The sequence below is a fragment of the Pteropus alecto genome, unplaced genomic scaffold (assembly GCF_000325575.1).
Source record: "Pteropus alecto unplaced genomic scaffold, ASM32557v1 scaffold42, whole genome shotgun sequence".
Classification (NCBI taxonomy): Eukaryota; Metazoa; Chordata; class Mammalia; order Chiroptera; family Pteropodidae; genus Pteropus; species Pteropus alecto.
In genome coordinates, this window is record NW_006434825.1 from 13,205,657 (window position 1) to 13,221,232 (window position 15,576).

General features: G+C 40.4%; 1 protein-coding gene across 3 annotated transcripts in view; it reads left to right on the plus strand.

The window, feature by feature from the left end:
• WWP2 (WW domain containing E3 ubiquitin protein ligase 2) overlaps nt 1–15,576 on the plus strand; it is a 123,016-nt gene that overhangs the window by 55,419 nt on the left and 52,021 nt on the right. The window lies entirely within an intron of this gene.

Genomic DNA, 15,576 nt, shown 5'->3' on the forward strand with positions numbered 1-15,576 from the left:
AGTGTTCATCTTATTGTTCTTCTTTAAACCGAACATATATTTAATATAGTCTTTTGTTCACATAGTTTCTTTCACAATAACAAATAAAAAAGTAAGTGACATTTACCCACCTCAGAAAACTGAACTGTGGTGGAGACACTGTTTGCTATTGAGACAGACATATTTTAGAATTTAGGATTTCTCCAGGCTTAATCATGACCACTTATTTCTGTTTTGCCCAGTTTATCTCTATAGCAGTGTAGCCAATGATTCTAAGTTGATGCTCCACGTTGGCCCCATACTCCTGCCACTTAGAAACCTCGGGCCTGAGAATTTAGTTTGAGGGGTAGGTGAGAGAATGGTTTCCAGATGAAAGCTGGTCACTGCCAGATAATGTGTCAGAACGGCACTAATCTTGATGGTCTGAAAGGGCTGGTCTAACACCATTTGGTGTTTGATTGGCATGAGGATGATTACGTGGCATATGCAGGATTCTGTGCTGTCCTGCCCTGTGCCATCAGCCAGTGTTCCTTATTCCAGTGTAATAGTGGAGAGTGGCCGGTGTATTATGGAGCCCCCTGGGAGAGTGTGTGCTAGTTGGCACAGGGAGTGCCTACCACACCCTTTAATAATCCCCCAGTGCTTATTTTATTTTGCTGGAATGAGGGCTGGCTTTGGGAACCGTGCCTAAGTCAATCCAGGTTTTGAAGATCTAATGTGTGCCTGGTATTGTGCACACATTGCCCAGGGCTTGCCAGAAGCACTTTCCACAGCAAATTCAGTCTTTGTGATATTCAAGATGTATATGAAACAGGCAAATGAAACTAAGAGCTGGGGGAAGCACTGAGAGAGAAAAAAATCTGCGTGCAGAGGGAAAGACTGAAGAGAGACTGCTGTCCATTGTCCATTGTTTAGTCCAGTACCTTAGGGACTAACTAGTTGAGGTAGCTAACAAATGAACTGGAGAAGCTAGCGGTGGGGTTCCTGTGGAGGGAAAAAGAGCCTAGCAGAGGGGATCCACGCTGGTACTGGCAGCTCTTGAGAGTTACCGTTAGGTTAGAAATAATTGTGAAATTCCAGACTGAAGAGTGGAAAGCCGGGATGTCTGAGTCTCTCTGTGGTTTGCTGATTCTTCGTCACCTGTGATTCCTGCCCCACCAGCTATTACATGAAATCAGGGAGTAAAGGTGAAATCAACTTGGACAGAACCCGTAGAACTGTCTGCTAGCGATGCTGCTCCCCTAAGCACAACCTTAAGTTTTCTTCAGACTTGAATAACTAGCTTCTCAGTCTAGAATCCATGTAGATTTTCCAAAGTCATACAGGGAAATAGTACAAAAATGGAAGAATGTGTTGAATTTGCTTTTAGGTTCATAAAGATTTTCATTAATAAATCTGAAAACTGTGAAAGGTATCTTGGTGAAGAAGTTGTATACTGGGGCTTAAACAATTAATTTACCTGTATGTATTTAAGTTATTTTGTATAAGAATATGTGTGTGTGTGTGTGTGAGTGTGTGTGTGTGTGTGTGTGTGTGTGTGTGTGTGTGTGTGTGTGTGTGGTGTGAAGGGCTGGAGGCCCTGAATTTGCCTACATCGATCGTCAGCTGCATTAGTCAATGTGGGTCATAATCTGTGTTTTAACGAGCCCTCTCCCCAGCCGAAGTCTTTTACATGTAAATTTTCAAACCTCTTATGAGAGCGTTTTCATCTACCCTCCTTTTCTCTTTGTTTTTGGTCTTGCTTTGATGAAAACACATCAAATTTATTGACTCCTTTGCCTTGGCATTAATGACCTCTGAAGAGGTATAATCTCAGAAATTTATAAAGCCCAAGGTCTCTGGTGAGCTCTAAATAGCTCATCAGCTGTGTCTGCAGACAGCCTAGCCCAGAAAGGAAAGAAAAATAAACTCAGCCGGGCATGGTTCTGCTGGGAACACTGCTGGGAGTCCTGGGAGGGCCAAGGGGGATTGGGAAGCAAGGCTCACGGGGGAAGAGGGATGAGGGTCGGGAGCTGAGCCTTCGGGCACTGGGCCATTCTCTCAGTCATTGTTGGCCACCAGTGACTCCTTCAGTTGGGATGGCCAAAGGCTACTTGATTTGAAGCTGTGGTTATTTGGAGATGTCACTGTGTCAGCTTGAAACTGAATTAAGCGCCTTTACAGTTTCCATTCAGGCCTCCCATCCAACAGCTTTTACTTAAAATCTGGCTGTGGTCTCCTTACAATTGCTGGGGAGCTAGAAGGAGTAAGAAAAAGAATAAATGGAATTCATTTATTCATTAAGTGATAACTAAGACACTCCCTGCTCACCAGGAGCTCACTCTCCTCTAAGCAGTTGGCTTACATGGCATGGGATTGAGACTGCAGACAGGAGCTGAGCTGCATTCTCAAAGCCAGACATTGAAAAGTAATCATGGGGATTAATTACACATTTGTGTACATACTAATTTATTTTCCACTAGTTAAAACTACTCATTATACATTATTATACATTTGTTTATTCAGGTCTATTTATTTCATAGGTATTTATTGGTCATTTCTTCTCTATGAGCCTAGAGAGGTATGGTGTGTGCCAGAAAGCTGGTTAGAACTTCTCATGAACCATGAGAAAGTAAGGCAGCTATCTGCAGTTGAAGGCAGGATGAATGCCAGGCTCTGTGCTAGGATATTGTGAGAAAAAGATAAAAAGTCATGGTCCATGACATCAAGGACTGTGGTATCTATTAGGAAACAGATACATAGGTGACAATTACTGTTTAGTGCAGTGGACCCCACAGTGGCAGTGAAGACACCTGCAGGAGGCAGATAGTGGAAAGTTCACCTAAATCCACATGCCTGAGCTATACTTCGTAGGAGTTTGCAGACCAGTGAAGTGGGCATAAGGGAAGTCACTCCAGGCGGAGGGTAAGCATGGGTAAAAGCAAGACAGAACTTGGCCTATTCAAGGAAATATTAGTCATTTGGTAATATTGATATAAAAGATATTCAGGGTGATAGCTGTAGCAAACTATGGTTCACAGGCCAAATCCAGACTGCCTGTTTTTCTTTTCTTTTCTTTTCTTTTTTTTTTAAGAGCAGTATTAGATTTACAGCAAAGTTGAGTAGGATGTACAGAATTTTCCCACATACCCCCTGCCCCACATACAGGTTTCCCTGCTACATCCTGCACTAGAGTGGCATATTTGTTACAACTGATGAACGTACATTGACACATTATTATCTCCCAAAGTCTCTAGTTTATATTTTGGTTCACTCTTGGTGTTGTACATTCTATGGGTTTGGACAAATTTATAATGACATTTATCACCATTATCACCAGTGTCATACAGAGTAATTTCACTGCCCTGAAAATCCTCTGTCCTCTGCCTGTTTATCCACTTCCTCCTTAACTTCTGGCAACCACCAATCCTTTTAAAAAGTCTCCAGTTTTGCCTTTTCCAGAATGTCATATAATTGGAATCATAAAGTATATAGCTCAGATTGGCTTCTTTCACTTAATATGCATTTAAATTTCCTCCATGTCTTTTCATAGCTTGATAGCTCATTTCTTTTAGATATGATTAATGTTGTCTGGATGTACCACAGTTTATCCATTCACCTATTGAAGAACATCTGGTTGCTTCCAAGTTTTTGCAATTATGAAAAATAAAGCTGCTATAAACATCTCTGTGCAGGTTTTTCTATGGACATGTTTTCAGCTCCTTTGGGTAAATTCTGAGGAGAGCTATTACTGAATCAGATGGTAAGAGTATGTTTAGTTTTGTAAGGAACTGCCAAACTGTCTTTCAAAGTAGCTATACCATTTGTATCCTCACCAGCAGTGAATGAGAGTTCCTCCAGCATTTGGTGTCAGTGTTCACAGTTTGGCGGTTCTGATAGGTGTGTTGTGGTCTCTTGTTGCTGTTTTAATTTGTATTTCTCTGGCAGCATATGATGTGGCACCATTTCATGCTTATTTGCCATCCATGTATCTTATTTGGTGAGGTGTCTGTTCAGGTCTTTTGAACATTTTTTAGTTGGATATTTCCTTTTTTTAAAAAATCAGATATAGTCTTTTGCAATTATTTTCTCATAGTCTATGGCCTGTCTTATTCTCTTGACTATCTGTTTTTGTAAATAAAAATTTTTTGAATACAGCTATATTTATTCATTTACGTATCGTTTATGGCTACTTTTATGTTACAACGGCAGAGTTAAGTAGTAGTTAAGAGAGACTATGTGGTCTGCAAAGCTTAAAATATTTGCTGTCTAGCCCTTTACAGAAAGTTTGCTGATCCTGCTGGAGATGGTAAGAAAGTAAGACCGGTTTACGAAGGGTCTTTTATACTTTACTGAGCAGTTTAGATTTTATTCTTTGGATATTTGGAAGCACTGAATTTTGAGCAAGGACATGATACGCTATTTCTGTTGTAAATTATTCAAGAAAATATGGATGAATTTGAAGTTGTATCAGTTCATGTTCATTGCAGGAAACAGAAACCACTCTAGGTATTTTGAACAGAAAGGAATTTAATATGGAGAATTAGGTACTTTACAAAAGTCATTGGATGGACTGCAGGAACAGAGTTGGGTCCCTCTCCATCCTTGGTTTTAAGGTTACAGCCGTGCAGCTGCAATCTAGATGTGAGAAAAATGCTGTGCCCCTACAACCACCTTACATGCAGGAAGCTGGTATCCAGGCAGTGATGTGTGGAGTCTGCCAGAGCCCCTGCCAGTCAGTCATCACACCACAAGAACAGTCTCTGCCTTCCTTCTACTTTCCAGATCTCCTGCAAGAGCTTCTCATGGTGCAACCTAAATCACTTCCAGAATCTAGCTGCAAGGGAATCTGAGACCTGGTGTGATTGGGCAGGCGAAGGGAGGCATGTGGAATAGAAGAGGGTGAGAATGTCTGACATAGTAAAGGTTGAGACTAGAATCAGGGACGAATAAGAGGACTGTTGTAGGAACTGGTGAGACAGGAGTTGATGACTAGCTTTGGCCAGTGGCAGAATAGAGAGAGACAGCAATACCTAAAAGTTATAATTATTGAGCAGGACTAGGTGACTGACTGAGGAGACAGGATGAAGGATAGAGAGAATAGAGGGGACTCCCAGATACTTTTGTTGAGATATTATTCATGGATATAGAAATGCAGAAGAGGAAGAAGCTGTCACTTTAAAATGGCATCCCCCATAATGGTTAGGATTGGTGGTTAGCAGGCTCAATGGAACAAGTGATACTATGTGGCTCTGGGGGAGAGTCGTTCTTCTGAAAGTGTATCCACAGGAAGAGGAATGAATAGCAAACTTAAGAGATACAGAGCAAAACAAAATGACATTGAGCAGTGGGGCCAATATAAGGGTCACCACAATTGAGGACATAGGAGTGATATTTCTACTTTAATCAGGCCCTGTATTCTAGAACTTCTCAGTCCTAGAAAATGTGATTGAAAGGGAAATAATTTAGAGAGAGCAAATAAAAAGAGTGTGGGTCTTGGAGAAATGACTTGTTAGTCATGGGAGCTTGGGCAGCTTGAGTATGTGATGATGGAAGACCAGAACAGAACTGATTGCAAATGCTTTGGACAGATGAGGATGGTGGGGAAAAGGGTTGCTTAAGCCATGGTGTTTGTGGCTGTTGTTTGGTGAGATGAAGTTAGACTTTTCCTTTAGGTTCTGTTGGCACTCAATGGCTCTTTTTGAAATTGCCAAGATTTGTGGAGGTGGAGATTTGGGGTTTGTTCTCATGACTGTCTTTTTGATGGCTAACAACAGCCTGAATTCAATAGCCTCAATAGAATGACCCCTTTCAAACACTGAAACAATTCTATATGTAGTTTTCATAGTAGATAAAAATTGTCACAGAACCGAAATACAGACCTTATATTGCTTTGCGCTTCACATGTCACAGGGTTTCCTAAAGTTATTATGTACCCTTAATTTGAAAATATAGTGAAGATACTGGTCTCAATTTTCTTTGGGCCTCCCATCTTTATTTCTGTTTATGTATCAATTCGCTTCATGCTGGCATCCACCTCTATCATTCTGCCAAAAGTACAGCCCCAAAGGCCCACCCCAATGTATGTGCAGGTTTAATCTTGTGAGTTAGTCCTTTCTGGAAATGTTCTATACCTTGGCTTCTATAATGATGCAGAATCTCAGTGTGTTTCTCTTTTTTTTTCTGGTTTTATTGATTTTTATTATTTAAAATATAAATTTGATCCATACAAAATTATATATGAATGTATTACATATCAGCAAAAGTATTAAATAGGACAGTCAAGAGAGGTGTCATTAGGAAAGTGACCTTTAACTAAAGATTTGAAGAAGGTGAGGACTTTAGCGATGAGTATACCTGGGGGAGGAATGTTTGGGCGGAGGAATGGCTGTTGCAAAGGCATGTTGGAGCATGCCTTTGGAGTTGAACAGGGAGGCCAGTCTAGCTGGAGTGGAAGGAGTGATGGGAAAGTAGGAGATAAGGGCAGTAATAGGTAGGGCCAGGTAATATATATGAATTTCTACTTTATGTATTTCAAGGTTATTTTATTGGTCCACAATACAAATTTGAAGTATGTAAATATGTCTTATGGGCAAATCGAAGTTTTATCCTTATTTCTTTTTCTTAGTGTTTTCTCTCAAAATTTATTTGCACTGAACAATAAAAAGGAACAACTTACAACAACATGGATGACACACAGAAGCATCATGCTCAGTGCAAGAAGCCAGACACATAAGGCTACATTCTATATGATTCCATTTATATAACATTCTGGAAAAGGCCAAAATTATAGGAACAGGAATCCAATCAGCAGTTGCTGGGAATCGAGGGGAGTGACTGACCACAAAAGGGTCCCAGGTAACGGTTTGGAGGTGATGGGAATATTCTATGTCTTGGTTGTGGTGGTAGTAACACAATTGTAATACATTATTTAAAACTCATTAAACGTTACCCTTTAAAAGGGTGATTTTACTATGTATAAATTCTACCTGAATTTTAGAAATCATTTTTTAAAAATCTGTTTGTTTTGACATTATCATAGCTACCCTGACTTTCTTTTGTTTTGTATTTGCTTGGCATAATTTTTCCCCCCATCCATTTAGTTTCAGCCTTTTTGGTCCTTGTATTTTAGATGGTGTTGCTCGCAACAGCATTTAACTGGATTTTTAAAAAACCAACATGATAACTTCTGTCTTTAAACTGTCATGGTTAGTCCATTTCTTGTGATTTTTGGTATCTTTGAAGTTGGGTTCATCCTCTTGCCTTCTAATTCCTGCCTTTGTTTCACATCTCCACACTAACTTTCTAGTGAAGTCTGTGTTTGGCCTGCCTTTTCTCTGCCTTGATAAATTGACGATTTCTTTGGCTTGTTGATTATTTGATAATGGAGTGTGAAATTCTGCATCTAATCTTGTAAAGAGAACGGGAATTATCCACTCGCTCCCTGTCTGAAGGTTTTCTGTTTGGTTTTACTCTAAATTTTATAGCACGTCTATGGGGTGAGTCCACATTGTGTGCCTACAGTGTGACTTTGAAGGTACAACTTTTTAATGACACAATGACCAAAATTTTAAAAATGAGATTAGTGTTAACCTAGAGTAGATATGGTACAAATAATTGTTATTTTGTAAAGGAGAAGAGGAGATCAGAACCAGGTGGATTATGTTCTTTTGTTTTGTTTTTAGTTCTACCTTGAAATTTTTGCCTTAAAAGAAGGTTTAAAAGATTTATTTTAAATCAAAGCATACAATTTTATTTTACACTTAGAAAAGAATGTTGCATTGGGGACTCCTGAGGAGTTACTTCTTTCGCTTTCATTTACTTTTTTGGTGGGGGGTTGAGGGGGTACAGGAGTAGTGGCACTGAGTTCTCAAACACCATGTCCAGGGCACCTGTGCCCTATTCATCTTTGTGTCCCTAGCAGAGCCTAGAATAGTTCCTTGCTGCACATAGCAGCAGCTCAGTAAATATTTGTTGAGTTGAAAGAGTCTTATGTTTCTGCTCCTTGTTTGCCAGAACTTCAGGGTGGGTCTTGCTACTGGTTTACATTCCTTGGCGCCCCTACTCGTGAGAAGTGATGGTTTCAGTGGCACGGAGTGTGGGGAGACTTTTTATCAGGACTGCCTTGTGCTTTCCAAGGCTTAGCTTAACCGCCAAGAGCATGGTGGGTTCCCACTGCCTGCTCAGTCTCTCCTTTTTCATCTGCTTTTTCTTCATGTTTATTTCTATACTGGACTTTTTTCATAGATTATTCTTTTCAAATCTGTGTAACTTTTAAGTTAAACAGTGGAATTAGAGATAGGTTGCCATATAAATACGTCTTGTTTGGAAAAAAAATGTGTAAAGTCTGTGTATCCGAACTCTACCAGAAAAGAATGTTACTTACCTTCCAAGAACAGTAATATCTCACTCTTGGGTAGTTGTTCCAATTCCCAAATGATTGTCGAATTTTAGAAATATGTGTCTCATAAGGGACATTCTGATCGTGGAAATACTATCCCTGTGAGATGAACACCGATTTTACAGGGCGATGCCATCACTGCATAAGGTCCTCTAAACTAGAGTGAGGTAGAGAGATCAGCCAGAATTTAGGCCAAGACTATTATCTAACCATATATTTGACAGTTAGTATCTTCTGTGGAAATGGACATTTATATGTATTAGTTTTCTATTAATGGCTAACAAATCATCATGAACTTGAGGCTTAAAACAATAGCATTTATTAGCTTACAGTTCTGTAAGTCAGATATCCAGCACAGTATGGCCAGCTGGATTGTCTACTCGGGGGTCTTACGAGGCCAAAATCAAGGTGATGGCAGAGCTGCATGCTTATCTGGAAACTCTAAGGAAGAATTTACTTCAAAGCTTATTCAGGTCATGGGCTGTTCAATTGCTTGCGGTTGTGGAACTGAGGTCCCAGATCCTTGCTGGCTATCAATCAGGGCCTCTCTCAGCTCCTTGGGGCCACCCGCATTTTTTTCATGTGTCCCACCCCCATCTTCAAGCTAGCAAGGATGCGTCAGATCTCCCTCTTGCTTCAAATTTCTCTAATTTTCTCTTCTGCCCTCAACTTCTGACACTTGCTGGAGAAAGTGGTCTGCTTTTAAGAGATCAGGTCATTAGATTTTATTTGCCTGGGTAATCTCCCTTTCTGAAAGTCAGTTGTGCCATGTAACATAACATAATCAAATGTGTGATGTCTTGTCATATTCACTGGTTTTAGGCACTAGGGTGGGATCTCTTTGGAGGGAGGGTCATCTTAGAAATTCTGCCTACCACAGGAGGTATCTCTCTTAATTCCCATGTTTAATCACTTGCCTAGTCTTTACTTTTGGAAGGTTCTTTAAAATTACAGCTAGAACAACAACATCAACAACAAAAAACCCATGCCAAGTAAAATTTCGTTAGATTTGGAGATTGTCTTGCAATGTTAGTATTGAGAATATGGGCACAAAATGAGTCTAATGAAAATTTTATTTAGTTTTATTTCTAGACCCCGATACTAGAGAATGTTTTCATATGATACTTAGGGCTAGCCTTTCTGGAAGTTCTGACACTTGTCAATATCTGGTAGATCATTGACTCCATCTTGTGGCATGGATTCCATTCTTTAAAGGGGTGGGTGAGAGATGAGGAGGTGATGAGTGACTAGACTGCAGAAAACAGGAAGTAATAGAGATTACAGGCCCAAGAGTCCTTTTGATCTTGATAGCTAGCTTTTATTCATTCAGCAAATATTTGTATATGCATATTAGGGGCTAGGCACATGCTGGGTGCTGGTTATATAGAGGTACAGACACGGTCCTTGCCTGCAGGGACCTTATTGGAGATAGACATTAAACAAATAAATACACAAACAAATATATAATTACAAATAGAAGTGCCATAAAGGGGAAAATTAGAATGCTATATGAGAGGATGCAAGGGAATTCACTGTAGCCTGGGAGATGAGGGACATTTAGACCAAGTTGTGGATTAGGAGCCAGCTGGGGGTATGCCAGGTGAATAGATGAGCAAAGGGTTGTTTTGAGGAATGTCCATTGAACATACTCTTTTTGTAGCTTACCTTGCTACTGCTGAATTTCTTTGTGATTTGTCATGTCAGAACACTTAGAAATAATTCCTCAATTTATTGTCACGCTCAGTACCTGCCCTAATATCTGTCATCCCTAGTACTTCAGGGTCCCATGTAGTCCATCTGGTCTGGGGCTGTAGCACAGGGATACTCTGAGCTGGCCCAGCTTCAAACAAGGTCTGATGTTAGTAGGAAGAAGTTTGGAGACATTACTCTGGCCCACCTGTATAATCTGGAGTCCCATGCAGAATCCAGTTAGAAGTCAGAAGAAGTTGATGGCTCTGGTCGTCAACTAAGCTTGAGAGCATTGTATACCTTTGTACCATTTCAAGCTATAGGACAAATAAATCATGGGCTGCCATCTATGTTCAAGGAACCTCTAGTCATCGACTGCTGCATCCGGGGGCGTGGGGCAGAATGTGACAGTGAACACTTCCCCTGACCTTCAGCTCTCTTTCAAGTTTGGGAGGGTAATTGAGCATTCTTTTCAATTAAGTCCAACATACAACCTGGAATTAGATAAAATGAGTCAAATTTCTTATATGTTCTCTCTTAAGACGAATTTCTTAGTCTCATAAAGCTACCACCGTTGAGAGGATTGCTCTGTACACCAGGTTGGGCAGAAGTAAATCATTTGTCTTTCTGTCATGTAGAACAGACTTGGCAGCAGTTTTATTTTTGCCTTTCCTGTCATTTCTGAGGCTGGCAGCTAGAGGTAGGGTGTGGAATAGAGCTGTAAATTACTCTTGGTATGACTAGACTGGTCCCATTTTAACTCTAATTGTGCCTTTCCCTTTTCACCTCTTCTTTTTATTTCCCTCCCAATTTTTTTTTTCCCCCTCTAATCCACATTCAAATGAGGAGGAAGAATTGAGGAGGGTGTAGGTGGGAGTAAGTTTGCTTATTGATGCCTCTGCGAATGGTGTAAACCATTCCTTTTCCCATCACCACTTCCCATTTTTTTCTCCATGCTTCTATTTTAAGTGCCTGTTTTTTGCTAGTTCTGTCTTGCTGGAAACTGGCCCAGCCTCACTCAGTTTTGTTTCCATGCTGCTATTAAAAGACAATGCCCAGTTAAGAGGCCTCTGAGGATGGGCGGGAGCTGTGGGAGCTGCCCTCTTGGGTCTTGTTATCCAGGCAAATATCCCTACATTGGAATGTGAGAAGAGTTTTAAATTCATTTTAACTTCTATATCTGTTTTTTTCTTTTTTAAATGGACGAGAACCTACGATTACTTGTTATACCCTGAAATTTGTTTCTCGTTGAGCTTGAAGACTAATGGGCCTTAATCTGAGGTCAAAGGAACTCTTTTTCATATCCTGGGCCTCTTTTACTAAGTTAGAAAAATATGCTTGACACCCAGTATCTGATCAGCCACGAATTCTTGACATTTGGGAGAGATGTGTCCTCAGTCTTTGAAGAACCTTACATTTGTTAATACAAAGTGTTTTTAGAATCTTGAATATTGCCTAAATAACATTTTCATCAAGGTGTTTTTTTTTGTTTGTTTTTGTATTTGCTTTTTTGAGCACATCCTCACACTATGTTATTTGCCTTTTAAAACTTTTCGTCACTTTGATATTTTTTTCTTACGGCATGAGCTGTTTTTGCCGTGACTGAAACACAAATTACTTTTTTAAATTATTAAAAGTTAGGCTTATTGAGGTATAATTTACATATAGTAAAATTCACGCTTTTCAGTGTACAATTCTGTGAGTTTTGACAAAAGCCTATAGTCTGGTAACCACCACCATAATCAAGATATGGAAAGTCTTATCTCCCCAGAAAGTTCCCTTGTACTCCTTTATAGTCAACCTCTTCTTCCTCCAACCACTGGCAAACACTTTTCTGTTTTCTTTCTCTAAAGTTTTGCCTCTTCCTAAATGTCATAAAAATGGAATGATGTTTATACTACATAGCCTGTTGTGATTGTCTTATTTCACTTTAATAATGTATTTGCAATTCATCTACGTTGTTGCATGTATCAGTATTTTGTTCTTTTTGTTTGCTAAGTAGTAGTCCACTGTACGGATGTACCACAATCTGTCTCTTCATTCACTAGAACAACATTTGAGTTGTTCACAGTTTTGGAAATTATGAATAAAATCACTATACACATTTGCCTACAGCTTTTGTGTAAACATATGTTTTAATTTCTCTTGTGTAAATACCTAGGAGAAGGATTGCTGGTTTGTATGCTAAGTGTATATTTAACTTTATAAAAAACTGCCGAACTGTTTTCCAAAGTGGCTGTACCATGTTACATCCTCTTCAGCAATGTTGGAGAGTTCCAGTTGCTTTGCATCTTGTCAGCTGTCATTTTGTTACTGTCAGTTTTCCCCCATTTGTCCATTCTAATAGGTGTGTATCATTGTGTTTTAATTTGCATTTCCCTAATGACTAATGATGTTGAACATCTTTTGTGTGCTTATTTGCCATTTGTAGGCCTTCTCTGCTGAAGTGTCTGTTAAAATTTCTTCATTATTTTTTGTATTGGTTTCTTGTTTACTTGTCACTGAATTTTGAGGGTGTTTAAAATATATTCTGGGTATAAGTTCTTTATCAGATATGCATTTTACAAATATTTTTTCTCAGTCTATGGTTTGACTTGATAGTGTCTTTGAAAGAGCAGGAGTTGTGAATTTTGATGAAGCCACCAACTGCTTTTAAAAATCAGTTTCTACATAAAGGATGTGATAGACTTATTGATCTCAAATTCGGGGCCACCACCAAATTTTGAATTCCACTTCTTAACTTAGCAAAAAATTTACCAACGCTAAGGCTGGCTTCCTTTTTTTAACTAAACAAAGTTCGTTTTGTTTAATTACTCCACATAAACAATTGCATATGTGACGATAGTCAAAAAAGAGCTGCATTGGGGTGACGATGCCAGGTTATCATCCAGGCTTACCAGCCAAGTGGCTCCCACACACCAACATTGCAGGGTGTGATGCAAATTTGTGAAAAAAATTAGAGATCACTGTATTTCCTCTAAGAGGTAAGCTCCTTGAGGTCAGGGATTTTCTGTTTTGTTACAAGCTCTAGAACAGTGTCTAGTGCTCAGAAAATAACGATAGAATGAAATTCAATGGCCTTTATGAAAGGTGATGCAAAATGTCCCAAGGCATCCAAGGCTCTGGCTGTCAGGGTCACCTGAGGACTGAGGCCAACACTGCCAATGTCATAACTTGCATGTCAAGGGACGGCCCAGAGTCCTGTCCTGGGGCTTTACCCTGCATCATACTGCTTTCAGGAGCATGGAAGAGAATCCTAGGGCCCTGGCCTTGATTAGCGTTTCTCAGGGAGGCCTCAGTTTCTGAGGGAGAAACTTGGATAAGGACACATTAGCCTTCTGAGAAGAGTATGCTGTAAGGAGAGCTGAATCTCTGTAGCTAGGTGACCTGAAACCATTTGTGGAGTTTTGCTGTTCCACCTTCTTCTGACTGCTGTGGTGCATAACCCATCCCCCTTCACCCTGCTCCGCCCCTAAATGGTGGAGGGATCAGGCCAAGGTTGAAGTCATTGGCACAGCTGAAGCCAGGCTGTCTGTGGTGGAGCCCCGCTTTTGTCCTGATACTATTTTGAGTTATGGTGTGTGGTTTCAGCATTTGGGCCAGCTTTAATCACAACACAATCCCATCTTTTAAGGGTCGAGTGAGTCCTCCAAGAAAGGAAACTGCTGAAGAGATTTTCCTCAAATATTGAGGCCTCTTCCTTCTGAGAATCTTATTTTAAAGGTAATTCAGGAGGAAAAAGCAGAAGCTCCAGATTTAAGGCAAAGGAAGAATCTAGGGGGGAGGGTATGTATGTGGTGGTGATGGGAACGGGGGTGGCAGTGGGCCACGGGCAGGGAGGTGGCAGTTCATGCAAAGTGGTCCCAGCTGCCCCTGGTTTACGGGCTAATCCCGGCTCCACTCCAGCCTGTCATTCAGGGTAAGCTGCTATCATTAGTGGTTAAACATTTCTGAAAGTATTCTCTCTCAACTCTGACCGCAGGCCCTTTTGGGGGAGGGAGGGAGGAGCCAGGAGAGTGATGGGACCCACCCTGTTGTCATGCCCAGCTGCTCTGCCGAGGGACAGGGAGCTGGACATAATCTTGGGCTTGTCAGAGCCCGTGCGTGTGACAAGACTGCTGTTGCATTTTCTGTGCTGCCCACGCAGCCTGCTGCTCCTTAAGGGATATAGGCCTGCGCTGTGGGCTGTGAGTACCAAATCAGAGAGGCTTTTTTGTCCTTTGAAAGGGATTCTTGGCTGAAATAAACCTTCTGTTAACCAATTTTATCCCTACCAAGCTCTCTGCCCTCAACATGTATACACACAATCTCCAGTGGCTAAAGCCCGTCTTTCCCTTTGGAACTTGTCTGTACTCGTTCTGCTTTTGATGAGAAGTTGTGGTAAAATGCTCAATACTAGCATTTCTTCCCATGAAGTAGGGACTTTGAAATATTTTTCTTGACTGAGGTGTGGTTAACAGCTTTTGATTTATGAAATTAGCTCAGGGAAAAATAAAATGGAAAAAGAGTTCAAATTAAATCTTTATTTCCATAGCTCAGTTGTGCCTTCTCTATCCGTTTTTAACTGCCACGCAGTCGTTAGGTATGAAGGAATCCAGAGTTTGCTAGGTTTCTTCTTCGTTTCTTCCTCTTCTTCTCCCTCTCTTTCTCCTTCTTCTTTTTCTTTTATTTTTGTAGTGTCGGCCCAAGAAAAGCCATTTATTTTTCTTTTTTAAAAAATGTGTTTTTTCCTTGCTCAAATGTATACAAGCTCAATGAAGAAAACTAGAAAAATCTAGAAAAGCACAAAAGGAAAAGCTAAAGGCATTCATATTCCCCACACCTAAAGATAATTACTGTTAAAACTTTGGCTTATGCCCACTTTGTTGGAAAAAATCCATTTCTTGTGCTAGAGAAGATAGTGGAGGTACTTTTTATTCCCCTAGGAACCACCTAGTTTGTTGTGCTGCAGGCTTGTCTCAAAACACTGGACTAGAGTCTGACTAGTGGAGGTGTTCCGGTGGGTACAGCGCAGCCCAGCTGGGGAACTTCTGATGGAGCTCTTCATCTCGCCATTGGCTAGGTGACTAGTGAAATAATCTCCTGGGAGGGATTTAGCTTAAGTCCAGTCTTCCCACTCCAGTCTCCAAACAAAGAACCTGGGCTTTTCACACCTGAATTTGAGTCTTTGCTCCATTGCTTAGTTTCTACCGCACTTCTCTGTGTCTGTTTCCTTATCTGTAAAATGGGCATTATAATAGTAAGCTACTTCTAGGGTTGCCACGTTACATGAGACAATGTATGTAAAGGGAACAGCACAACCACAGGTACCAGGAACATAATGTTGCAGCTCTATGCACAGTATACTCCCATTGTCATAGTTATTACTTTTATTGTTGGTCATGTGGTATATAGATTGTTCTCTGGACCTCTGTTTCTCTGCCTGGAGAGGGGTGGTCTTTTCTTCACTGGATAATATTTAAATCATCTTACTGTTGAAAAGTGGTATATAATGACTAAGCATTAGAATAATCTCCTTTGACAAAAAA